Source organism: Rutidosis leptorrhynchoides, chromosome 7 (genome assembly GCF_046630445.1).
Source record: "Rutidosis leptorrhynchoides isolate AG116_Rl617_1_P2 chromosome 7, CSIRO_AGI_Rlap_v1, whole genome shotgun sequence".
Taxonomy (NCBI): Eukaryota; Viridiplantae; Streptophyta; class Magnoliopsida; order Asterales; family Asteraceae; genus Rutidosis; species Rutidosis leptorrhynchoides.
In genome coordinates this window covers 53,526,873-53,539,862 of record NC_092339.1, presented here as the reverse complement: position 1 = coordinate 53,539,862, position 12,990 = coordinate 53,526,873, and positions in this window count along the sequence as shown.

Here is a 12,990-nt window from a genome sequence, read left to right as displayed (position 1 = left end):
TACGTATCCATCTTTGCGAAGATGACTTATTATATTATTGTTAAGATTGGTTACTGAGGCCTCAACATAAGCAGAATGGTTTTATACACTTGCGAGTGTACATATATTTATAAACTGAAATCTTGTGGTCTATTAATATATTGAAATGATTGTTATGATAAACCTATGAACTCACCAACCTTTTGGTTGACACTTTTAAGCATGTTTATTCTCATGTACGAATTAAGTCTTCCGCTGTGCAATTGCTCATTTTAAGGACATTACATGGAGTCGATCATCGCAATGGGACCAAATGTTGATGACTTCGTCCAGGTGGATTAGGACGGGTTACTACAACATCGCTCTCCTTCACCCTCAACTGGTGATAACCGGATCGCAAATCGATCTTGGAATAAACGCTGGATCCTTGCAGCTGATCAAAAAGATCGTCGATTCTAGGAAGGGGATACCGATTCTTAATCGTCAACTTATTCAGCTCACGATAATCGATACACATGTGGAATGATCCGTCCTTCTTCTTCACGAATAAAATAGGTGCGCCCCAAGGCGACGAGCTCGGTTGGATAAATCCATGGTCTAGCAGTTCCGGCAGTTGACTCTGTAACTCTTGCAATTCGGAAGGTGCTAGTCGATAAGGTGCGCGAGCTACAGGTGCAGCTCCCGTCACTAAATCGATCTGGAATTCCACTGCTCTTGGTGGTGGTAATCCAGGTAACTCCTCTGGAAAGACGTCGGAAAACTCGTTCACAATTCGTACATCATCCACGCTCTCCTCTTCAGCTTCTAGCTTCTTCACGTGTGCTAAAATAGCAAAACGGCCCTTCTTCATAACCTTTTGTGCCTTCAAGCAACTAATAAGGTTCAACCCCGAACTACATCTCTCTCCGTAAACAATCAGCGGCTCTCCATCTTCGCGAGGTATCCGAAGAATCTTCTCTCCACAGATAACTTTGGCTCTTACCTTGGCAACCAGTCCATACCAACTATCACATCAAAGCTTCCCAACTTGATGGGTATTAGATCAATCTTAAAATCCACTCCAACTAAGTTAATAATACCTCCTCGGCCAATCTGGTCAACTTTCTCAAGTTTCCCATTGGCTACTTCGACAAGAATTCTCTCGTCTAAAGGTACTAACGACCAATCTATCTTAGAACAAAAGTGTCTACATACATAACTCCTATCGGCACCGGTATCAAATAAGATAGAGGCTAATAGGTTATTGATAGTGAATGTACCTGTGACCAAATCAGGATCCTCACGGGCATCCTTGGTGTTCAGGTTGAAAACTCTTCCACGCGCTGGCCCGCCATCCTTCTTCTTGTTCGGGCACTCATTCTTGAAATGGCCCTGTTGACCGCACTCAAAACACTTCCTTGGTCCAGTAGGGTTCGTCTTCACAGCTGGGGTGGTGATCTTACAATCCTTGCCAATGTGCCCAGTCCTCTTGCACTTTTCACATACCACGTTGTAGTACCTAGTGTGATACTTATAGCATCTCTTACACTGCGGAAGACTACCCTTATAGTTAGGGTTCGAGCTAGGGTTCGGGTTGGGGTTCCTCCAGTCATTGTTTCCCTTGAAACTCTCATGCCTCTTAGCTAGGTTTTGGTCAAAGACCCTTCCTTTGTTGCCTTCTGAAATGTCCCGTTCTCATTGATTAAAAATGTTCCATATTAATTGATTTCGTTGCGAGGTTTTGACCTCTATATGAGACGTTTTTCAAAGACTGCATTCATTTTAAAACAAACCATAACCTTTATTTCATCAATAAAGGTTTAAAAAGCTTTACGTAGATTATCAAATAATGATAATCTAAAATATCCTGTTTACACACGACCATTACATAATGGTTTACAATACAAATATGTTACAACAAAATAAGTTTCTTGAATGCAGTTTTTACACAATATCATACAAGCATGGACTCCAAATCTCGTCCTTATTTAAGTATGCGACAGCGGAAGCTCTTAATAATCACCTGAGGATAAACATGCTTAAAACGTCAACAAAAATGTTGGTGAGTTATAGGTTTAACCTATATATATCAAATCATAATAATAGACCACAAGATTTCATATTTCAATACACATCCCATACATAGAGATAAAAATCATTCATATGGTGAACACCTGGTAACCGACATTAACAAGATGCATATATAAGAATATCCCCATCATTCCGGGACACCCTTCGGATATGATATAAATTTCGAAGTACTAAAGCATCCGGTACTTTGGATGGGGCTTGTTGGGCCCAATAGATCTATCTTTAGGATTCGCGTCAATTAGGGTGTCTGTTCCCTAATTCTTAGATTACCAGACTTTAATAAAAAGGGGCATATTCGATTTCGATAATTCAACCGTAGAATGTAGTTTCACGTACTTGTGTCTATTTTGTAAATCATTTATAAAACCTGCATGTATTCTCATCCCAAAAATATTAGATTTTCAAAGTGGGACTATAACTCACTTTCACAGATTTTTACTTCGTCGGGAAGTAAGACTTGGCCACTGGTTGATTCACGAACCTATAACAATATATACATATATATCAAAGTATGTTCAAAATATATTTACAACACTTTTAATATATTTTGATGTTTTAAGTTTATTAAGTCAGCTGTCCTCGTTAGTAACCTACAACTAGTTGTCCACAGTTAGATGTACAGAAATAAATCGATAAATATTATCTTGAATCAATCCACGACCCAGTGTATACGTATCTCAGTATTGATCACAACTCAAACTATATATATTTTGGAATCAACCTCAACCCTGTATAGCTAACTCCAACATTCACATATAGAGTGTCTATGGTTGTTCCGAAATATATATAGATGTGTCGACATGATAGGTCGAAACATTGTATACGTGTCTATGGTATCTCAAGATTACATAATATACAATACAAGTTGATTAAGTTATGGTTGGAATACATTTGTTACCAATTTTCACGTAGCTAAAATGAGAAAAATTATCCAATCTTGTTTTACCCATAACTTCTTCATTTTAAATCCGTTTTGAGTGAATCAAATTGCTATGGTTTCATATTGAACTCTATTTTATGAATCTAAATAGAAAAAGTATAGGTTTATAGTCGGAAAAATAAGTTACAAGTCATTTTTGTAAAGGTAGTCATTTCAGTCGAAAGAACGACGTCTAGATGACCATTTTAGAAAACATACTTCCACTTTGAGTTTAACCATAATTTTTGGATATAATTTCATGTTCATAATAAAAATCATTTTCTCAGAATGACAACTTTTAAATCAAAGTTTATCATAGTTTTTAATTAACTAACCCAAAACAGCCCGCGGTGTTACTACGACGGCGTAAATCCGGTTTTACGGTGTTTTTCGTGTTTCCAGGTTTTAAATCATTAAGTTAGCATATCATATAGATATAGAACATGTGTTTAGTTGATTTTAAAAGTCAAGTTAGAAAGATTAACTTTTGTTTGCGAACAAGTTTAGAATTAACTAAACTATGTTCTAGTGATTACAAGTTTAAACCTTCGAATAAGATAGCTTTATATGTATGAATCGAATGATGTTATGAACATTATTACTACCTTAAGTTCCTTGGATAAACCTACTGGAAAAGAGAAAAATGGATCTAGCTTCAACGGATCCTTGGATGGCTCGAAGTTCTTGAAGCAGAATCATGACACGAAAACAAGTTCAAGTAAGATCATCACTTGAAATAAGATTGTTATAGTTATAGAAATTGAACCAAAGTTTGAATATGATTATTACCTTGTATTAGAATGATAACCTACTGTAAGAAACAAAGATTTCTTGATCTTGGATGATTACTTGGAATGGATTTAGAAAACTTGGATGTAAACTTGCAATCTTTGAAGTATTCTTGATTTTATGAAACTAGAACTTTTGGAATTTATGAAGAACACTTAGAACTTGAAGATAGAACTTGAGAGAGATCAATTAGATGAATAAAATTCAAGAATGAAAGTGTTTGTAGGTGTTTTTGGTCGTTGGTGTATGGATTAGATATAAAGGATATGTAATTTTGTTTTCATGTAAATAAGTCATGAATGATTACTCATATTTTTGTAATTTTATGAGATATTTCATGCTAGTTGCCAAATGATGGTTCCCACATATGTTAGGTGACTCACATGGGCTGCTAAGAGCTGATCATTGGAGTGTATATACCAATAGTACATACATCTAAAAGCTGTGTATTGTACGAGTACAAATACGGGTGCATACGAGTAGAATTGTTGATGAAACTGAACGAGGATGTAATTGTAAGCATTTTTGTTAAGTAGAAGTATTTTGATAAGTGTATTGAAGTCTTTCAAAAGTGTATAAATACATATTAAAACACTACATGTATATACATTTTAACTGAGTCGTTAAGTCATCGTTAGTCGTTACATGTAAGTGTTGTTTTGAAACCTTTAGGTTAACGATCTTGTTAAATGTTGTTAACCCAATGTTTATAATATCAAATGAGATTTTAAATTATTATATTATCATGATATTATCATGTATGAATATCTCTTAATATGATATATATACATTAAATGTCTTTACAACGATAATCGTTACATATATGTCTCGTTTAAAAATCATTAAGTTAGTAGTCTTGTTTTTACATATGTAGTTCATTGTTAATATACTTAATGATATGTTTACTTATCATAGTATCATGTTAACTATATATATATCCATATATATGTCATCATATAGTTTTTACAAGTTTTAACGTTCGTGAATTCACCGGTCAACTTGGCTGGTCAATTGTCTATATGAAACATATTTCAATTAATCAAGTCTTAACAAGTTTGATTGCTTAACATGTTGGAAACATTTAATCATGTAAATATCAATCTCAATTAATATATATAAACATGGAAAAGTTCGGGTCACTACAGTACCTACCCGTTAAATAAATTTCGTCCCGAAATTTTAAGCTGTTGAAGGTGTTGACGAATCTTCTGGAAATAGATGCGGGTATTTCTTCTTCATCTGATCTTCACGCTCCCAGGTGAACTCGGGTCCTCTACGAGCATTCCATCGAACCTTAACAATTGGTATCTTGTTTTGCTTAAGTCTTTTAACCTCACGATCCATTATTTCGACGGGTTCTTCGATGAATTGGAGTTTTTCGTTGATTTGGATTTCATCTAACCGAATAGTGAGATCTTCTTTAGCAAAACATTTCTTCAAATTCGAGACGTGGAAAGTGTTATGTACAGCCGCGAGTTGTTGAGGTAACTCAAGTCGGTAAGCTACTGGTCCGACACGATCAATAATCTTGAATGGTCCAATATACCTTGGATTTAATTTCCCTCGTTTACCAAATCGAACAACGCCTTTCCAAGGTGCAACTTTAAGCATGACCATCTCTCCAATTTCAAATTCTATATCTTTTCTTTTAATGTCAGTGTAGCTCTTTTGTCGACTTTGGGCGGTTTTCAACCGTTGTTGAATTTGGATGATCTTCTCAGTAGTTTCTTGTATAATCTCCGGACCCGTAATCTGTCTATCCCCCAATTCACTCCAACAAATCAGAGACCTGCACTTTCTACCATAAAGTGCTTCAAACGGCGCCATCTCAATGCTTGAATGGTAGCTGTTGTTGTAGGAAAATTCTGCTAACGGTAGATGTCGATCCCAACTGTTTCCGAAATCAATAACACATGCTCGTAGCATGTCTTCAAGCGTTTGTATCGTCCTTTTGCTCTGCCCATCACTTTGTAGATAATAGGCAGTACTCATGTCTAGACGAGTTCCTAATGCTTGCTGTAATGTCTGCCAGATCTTGAAATAAATCTGCCATCCCTATCAGAGATAATAGAGATTGGTATTCCATGTCTGGAGACGATTTCCTTCAAATACAGTCGTGCTAACTTCTCCATCTTGTCATCTTCTCTTATTGGCAGGAAGTGTGCTGATTTGGTGAGACGATCAACTATTACCCAAATAGTATCAAAACCACTTGCAGTCCTTGGCAATTTAGTGATGAAATCCATGGTAATATTTTCCCATTTCCATTCTGGGATTTCGGGTTGTTGAAGTAGACCTGATGGTTTTTGATGCTCAGCTTTGACCTTAGAACATGTCAAACATTCTCCTACGTATTTAGCAACATCGGCTTTCATACCCGGCCACCAAAAATGTTTCTTGAGATCCTTGTACATCTTCCCCGTTCCAGGATGTATTGAGTATCTGGTTTTATGAGCTTCTCTAAGTACCATTTCTCTCATATCTCCAAATTTTGGTACCCAAATCCTTTCAGCCCTATACCGGGTTCCGTCTTCCCGAATATTAAGATGTTTCTCCGATCCTTTGGGTATTTCATCCTTTAAATTTCCCTCTTTTAAAACTCCTTGTTGCGCCTCCTTTATTTGAGTAGTAAGGTTATTATGAATCATTATATTCATAGATTTTACTCGAATGGGTTCTCTGTCCTTCCTGCTCAAGGCATCGACTACCACATTTGCCTTCCCCGGGTGGTAACGAATCTCAAAGTCGTAATCATTCAATAATTCAATCCACCTACGCTGCCTCATATTCAGTTGTTTCTGATTAAATATGTGTTGAAGACTTTTGTGGTCGGTATATATAATACTTTTGACCCCATATAAGTAGTGACTCCAAGTCTTTAATGCAAAAACAACCGCGCCTAATTCCAAATCATGCGTCGTATAATTTTGTTCGTGAATCTTCAATTGTCTAGACGCATAAGCAATCACCTTCGTTCGTTGCATTAATACACAACCGAGACCTTGCTTTGATGCGTCACAATAAATCACAAAATCATCATTCCCTTCAGGCAATGACAATAGAGGTGCCGTAGTTAGCTTTTTCTTCAATAACTGAAACGCTTTCTCTTGTTCATCATTCCATTCAAATTTCTTCCCTTTATGCGTTAATGCAGTCAAGGGTTTTGCTATTCTGGAAAAGTCTTGGATGAACCTTCTGTAGTAACCAGCTAGTCCTAAAAACTGGCGTATGTGTTTCGGAGTTTTCGGGGTTTCCCACTTTTCAACAGTTTCTGTCTTTGCCGGATCCACCTTAATACCTTCTTTGTTCACTATGTGACTGTGGAATTGAACTTCTTCCAACCAAAATGCACACTTTGAAAACTTAGCGTACAATTCTTCCTTCCTCAATACTTCTAACACCTTTCTCAAATGTTCACCGTGTTCTTGGTCATTCTTTGAGTAAATAAGTATGTCATCAATGAAAACAATGACAAACTTGTCAAGGTATGGTCCACACACTCGGTTCATAAGGTCCATGAACACAGCTGGTGCATTAGTTAAACCAAACGGCATGACCATAAACTCGTAATGACCGTAACGTGTTCTAAAAGCAGTCTTTGGAATATCATCTTCTTTCACCCACATTTGATGATACCCGGAACGTAAGTCAATCTTTGAATAAACAGACGAGCCTTGTAGTTGATCAAATAAGTCGTCGATTCTCGGTAGTGGGTAGCGGTTCTTGATGGTAAGTTTGTTCAACTCTCGGTAGTCGATACACAACCTGAATGTACCATCTTTCTTCTTGACAAACAAAACAGGAGCTCCCCACGGTGATGTGCTTGGTCGAATGAAACCACGCTCTAAAAGTTCTTGTAATTGGCTTTGCAGTTCTTTCATCTCGCTGGGTGCGAGTCTGTAAGGAGCACGAGCTATTGGTGCAGCTCCTGGTACAAGATCTATTTGAAATTCAACGGATCGATGCGGGGGTAATCCCGGTAATTCTTTCAGAAATACATCGGGAAATTCTTTTGCAATGGGAACATCATTGATGCTCTTTTCTTCAGTTTGTACTTTCTCGACGTGTGTTAGAACAGCATAGCAACCTTTTCTTATTAGTTTTTGTGCCTTCAAATTACTAATAAGATGTAGCTTCGTGTTGCCCTTTTCTCCGTACACCATTAAAGGTTTTCCTTTTTCTCGTATAATGCGAATTGCATTTTTGTAACAAACGATCTCTGCTTTCACTTCTTTCAACCAGTCCATACCGATTATCACATCAAAACTCCCTAACTCTACTGGTATCAAATCAATCTTAAATGTTTCGCTAACCAGTTTAATTTCTCGATTCCGACATATATTATCTGCTGAAATTAATTTACCATTTGCTAATTCGAGTAAAAATTTACTATCCAAAGGCGTCAATGGACAACTTAATTTAGCACAAAAATCTCTACTCATATAGCTTCTATCCGCACCCGAATCAAATAAAACGTAAGCAGATTTATTGTCAATAAGAAACGTACCCGTAACAAGCTTCGGGTCTTCCTGTGCCTCTGCAGCATTAATATTGAAAACTCTTCCGCGGCCTTGTCCATTAGTGTTCTCCTGGTTCGGGCAATTTCTAATAATGTGGCCCGGTTTTCCATATTTATAACAAACTACATTGGCATAACTTGCTCCGACACTACTTGCTCCGCCATTACTCGTTCCGACACCATTTGTTCCTTTCGTTCTATTAACCCCTGGTCCGTAGACCTCACACTTCGCCGCGCTATGACCATTTCTTTTTCACTTGTTGCAAAATTTCGTGCAGAACCCCGAGTGATACTTTTCACACCTTTGGCATAGCTGCTTCTGATTGTTGTTGTTGTTGCGGTTATTATTGTTGTTGGGATGATTGTTGTAGTTGCTGTTGTTGTTGTTGTTGTTGTTGTTGGGCTGTTTGTTGTAGTTGCGATTGATGTTGCGATTGTTGGGATAATTGTTGCGATTATTGTTGTAATTGCTGTTGTTGTTGTATTGGTGATTCTTATCACCGTTTTCCTCCCACTTTCTTTTGACTTGCTTCACATTGGCCTCTTCAGCAGTCTGTTCTTTAATTCTTTCTTCAATCTGGTTTACTAGTTTGTGAGCCATTCTACATGCCTGTTGTATGGAGGCGGGCTCGTGTGAATTTATATCTTCTTGGATTCTTTCCGGTAATCCTTTCACAAACGCGTCGATCTTCTCTTCCTCATCTTCGAATGCTCCCGGACACAATAGGCACAATTCTGTGAATCATCTTTTGTACGTGGTAATATCAAATCCTTGGGTTCGTAACCCTCTAAGTTCTGTCTTGAGCTTATTGACCTCGGTTCTGGGACGGTACTTCTCGTTCATCAAGTGCTTGAATGCTGACCACGGTAGTGCGTACGCATCGTCTTGTCCCACTTGCTCTAGATAGGTATTCCACCATGTTAATGCAGAACCTGTGAAGGTATGCGTAGCGTACTTCACTTTGTCCTCTTCAGTACACTTACTTATGGCAAACACCGATTCGACCTTCTCGGTCCACCGTTTCAATCCGATCGGTCCTTCGGTTCCATCAAATTCCAAAGGTTTGCAGGCAGTGAATTCTTTGTAGGTGCATCCTACACGATTTCCTGTACTGCTAGATCCAAGGTTATTGTTGGTATGTAGCGCAGCCTGTACTGCGGCTATGTTTGAAGCTAGAAAAGTACGGAATTCCTCTTCATTCATATTCAAGGTGTGTCGAGTAGTCGGTGCCATTTCCTTCAAAATAGTTAAATGGAACAAGTTAATCATACAGAATATTAAGAGTAGTTAATAGTATTTCGTAGCATAATATGAACTCATTTATAAAAGCTTTTTCTTCATATTAGCGTTTTATAAGTTTAAATTCGGGTAGTACCTACCCGTTAAGTTCATACTTAGTAGCTAATATACAATTCAACTACTACAATTCTATATGAAAAACTGATTATAATAATATTTCGCGTTCAAACTTTTACACAATATTTTACAAACTTACAATACCGCTTATTTTACATATAGCATGAAATATAGCACACAATAAATTTGATACAAGATGGTTGTGAAGATAATTCTAGCTAGTACACAAGTCGTTCAGCAAAGGCAATAAAGACACGTAATTCATACGTCCAGAAACAAGTCATGCATTCTGGTTTTACTAGGATTACTTCCCATCCTTGGTCTTGTGGAACATAACCGTTATGGCCGTTGATAAGACAGCGTGTTGTAACATCGTCAAAGGGACGAGGGTTACGTAATGTCCAACAGTCCCGTAACAATCTAAAAACCTCATTTCTTACCCCAATTACCGACTCCGTCACTTGTGGGAACGTTTTGTTTAATAGTTGTAGGCCGATGTTCTTGTTCTCACTTTGGTGAGAGGCGAACATTACTAATCCGTAAGCATAACATGCTTCTTTATGTTGCATGTTAGCCGCTTTTTCTAAATCACGAAGTCCAATATTCGGATATATTGAGTCAAAATAATTTCTTAACCCATTGCGTAAAATAGCATTCGGGTTCCCCGCAATATATGCGTCAAAGTAAACACATCATAACTTATGGATTTCCCAATGTGATATCCCCCATCTTTCGAACGAAAGCCTTTTATAAACCAATGCATTCTTGGAACGTTCTTCGAATGTCTTACAAACTGATCTCGCCTTAAATTGTTGTGCTGAAGAATTCTGACCGACTTTAGACAAGATTTCATCAATCATGTCTCCGGGTAGGTCTCTTAAAATATTGGGTTGTCTATCCATTTTGTGTTTTTATACTGTAAAATAGACAAGAGTTAGATTCATAAAAAAAAAATACTTATTAATACAAGCAATTTTTACATATATCATAAAGCATAAGCACACTATATTACATATATTACACCACACGAATACAACTATCTTATTCCGACTCGCTTGTTTCTTCTTCTTCGGTTTTGGTTCGTTTTGCCAAGTTTCTAGGGATATATGATGTTCCCCTAATACGAGCCGTGATTTTCCACATTGGTTTAGAAAAACCTGGTGGTTTAGAGGTTCTCGGGTCATTGTTACAACTTAAGGACTTCGGGGGTTGACGATACATATAAAGTTCATCGGGGTTGGAATTAGATTTCTCTATTTTTATTCCCTTTCCCTTATTATTTTCTTTTGCCTTTTTAAATTCAGTTGGGGTAATTTCTATAACATCATCGGAATTCTCGTCAGAATCCGATTCATCGGAGAATTGGTAATCCTCCCAATATTTTGCTTCCTTAGCGGATGAAATGTCCCGTTCTTATTGATTAAAAACGTTCCATATTAATTGATTTCGTTGCGAGGTTTTGACCTCTATATGAGACGTTTTTCAAAGACTGCATTCATTTTAAAACAAACCATAACCTTTATTTCATCAATAAAGGTTTAAAAAGCTTTACGTAGATTATCAAATAATGATAATCTAAAATATCCTGTTTACACACGACCATTACATAATGGTTTACAATACAAATATGTTACAACAAAATAAGTTTCTTGAATGCAGTTTTTACACAATATCATACAAGCATGGACTCCAAATCTCGTCCTTATTTAAGTATGCGACAGCGGAAGCTCTTAATAATCACCTGAGAATAAACATGCTTAAAACGTCAACAAAAATGTTGGTGAGTTATAGGTTTAACCTATATATATCAAATCATAATAATAGACCACAAGATTTCATATTTCAATACACATCCCATACATAGAGATAAAAATCATTCATATGGTGAACACCTGGTAACCGACATTAACAAGATGCATATATAAGAATATCCCCATCATTCCGGGACACCCTTCGGATATGATATAAATTTCGAAGTACTAAAGCATCCGGTACTTTGGATGGGGCTTGTTGGGCCCGATAGATCTATCTTTAGGATTCGCGTCAATTAGGGTGTCTGTTCCCTAATTCTTAGATTACCAGACTTAATAAAAAGGGGCATATTCGATTTCGATAATTCAACCATAGAATGTAGTTTCACGTACTTGTGTCTATTTTGTAAATCATTTATAAAACCTGCATGTATTCTCATCCCAAAAATATTAGATTTTAAAAGTGGGACTATAACTCACTTTCACAGATTTTTACTTCGTCGGGAAGTAAGACTTGGCCACTGGTTGATTCACGAACCTATAACAATATATACATATATATCAAAGTATGTTCAAAATATATTTACAACACTTTTAATATATTTTGATGTTTTAAGTTTATTAAGTCAGCTGTCCTCGTTAGTAACCTACAACTAGTTGTCCACAGTTAGATGTACAGAAATAAATCGATAAATATTATCTTGAATCAATCCACGACCCAGTGTATACGTATCTCAGTATTGATCACAACTCAAACTATATATATTTTGGAATCAACCTCAACCCTGTATAGCTAACTCCAACATTCACATATAGAGTGTCTATGGTTGTTCCGAAATATATATAGATGTGTCGACATGATAGGTCGAAACATTGTATACGTGTCTATGGTATCTCAAGATTACATAATATACAATACAAGTTGATTAAGTTATGGTTGGAATAGATTTGTTACCAATTTTCACGTAGCTAAAATGAGAAAAATTATCCAATCTTGTTTTACCCATAACTTCTTCATTTTAAATCCGTTTTGAGTGAATCAAATTGCTATGGTTTCATATTGAACTCTATTTTATGAATCTAAACAGAAAAATTATAGGTTTATAGTCGGAAAAATAAGTTACAAGTCATTTTTGTAAAGGTAGTCATTTCAGTCGAAAGAACGACGTCTAGATGACCATTTTAGAAAACATACTTCCACTTTGAGTTTAACCATAATCTTTGGATATAGTTTCATGTTCGTAATAAAAATCATTTTCTCAGAATAACAACTTTTAAATCAAAGTTTATCATAGTTTTTAATTAACTAACCCAAAACAGCCCGCGGTGTTACTACGACGGCGTAAATCCGGTTTTACGGTATTTTTCGTGTTTCCAGGTTTTAAATCATTGAGTTAGCATATCATATAGATATAGAACATGTGTTTAGTTGATTTTAAAAGTCAAGTTAGAAGGATTAACTTTTGTTTGCGAACAAGTTTAGAATTAACTAAACTATGTTCTAGTGATTACAAGTTTAAACCTTCGAATAAGATAGCTTTATATGTATGAATCGAATGATGTTATGAACATCATTACTACCTTAAGTTCCTTGGATAAACCTACT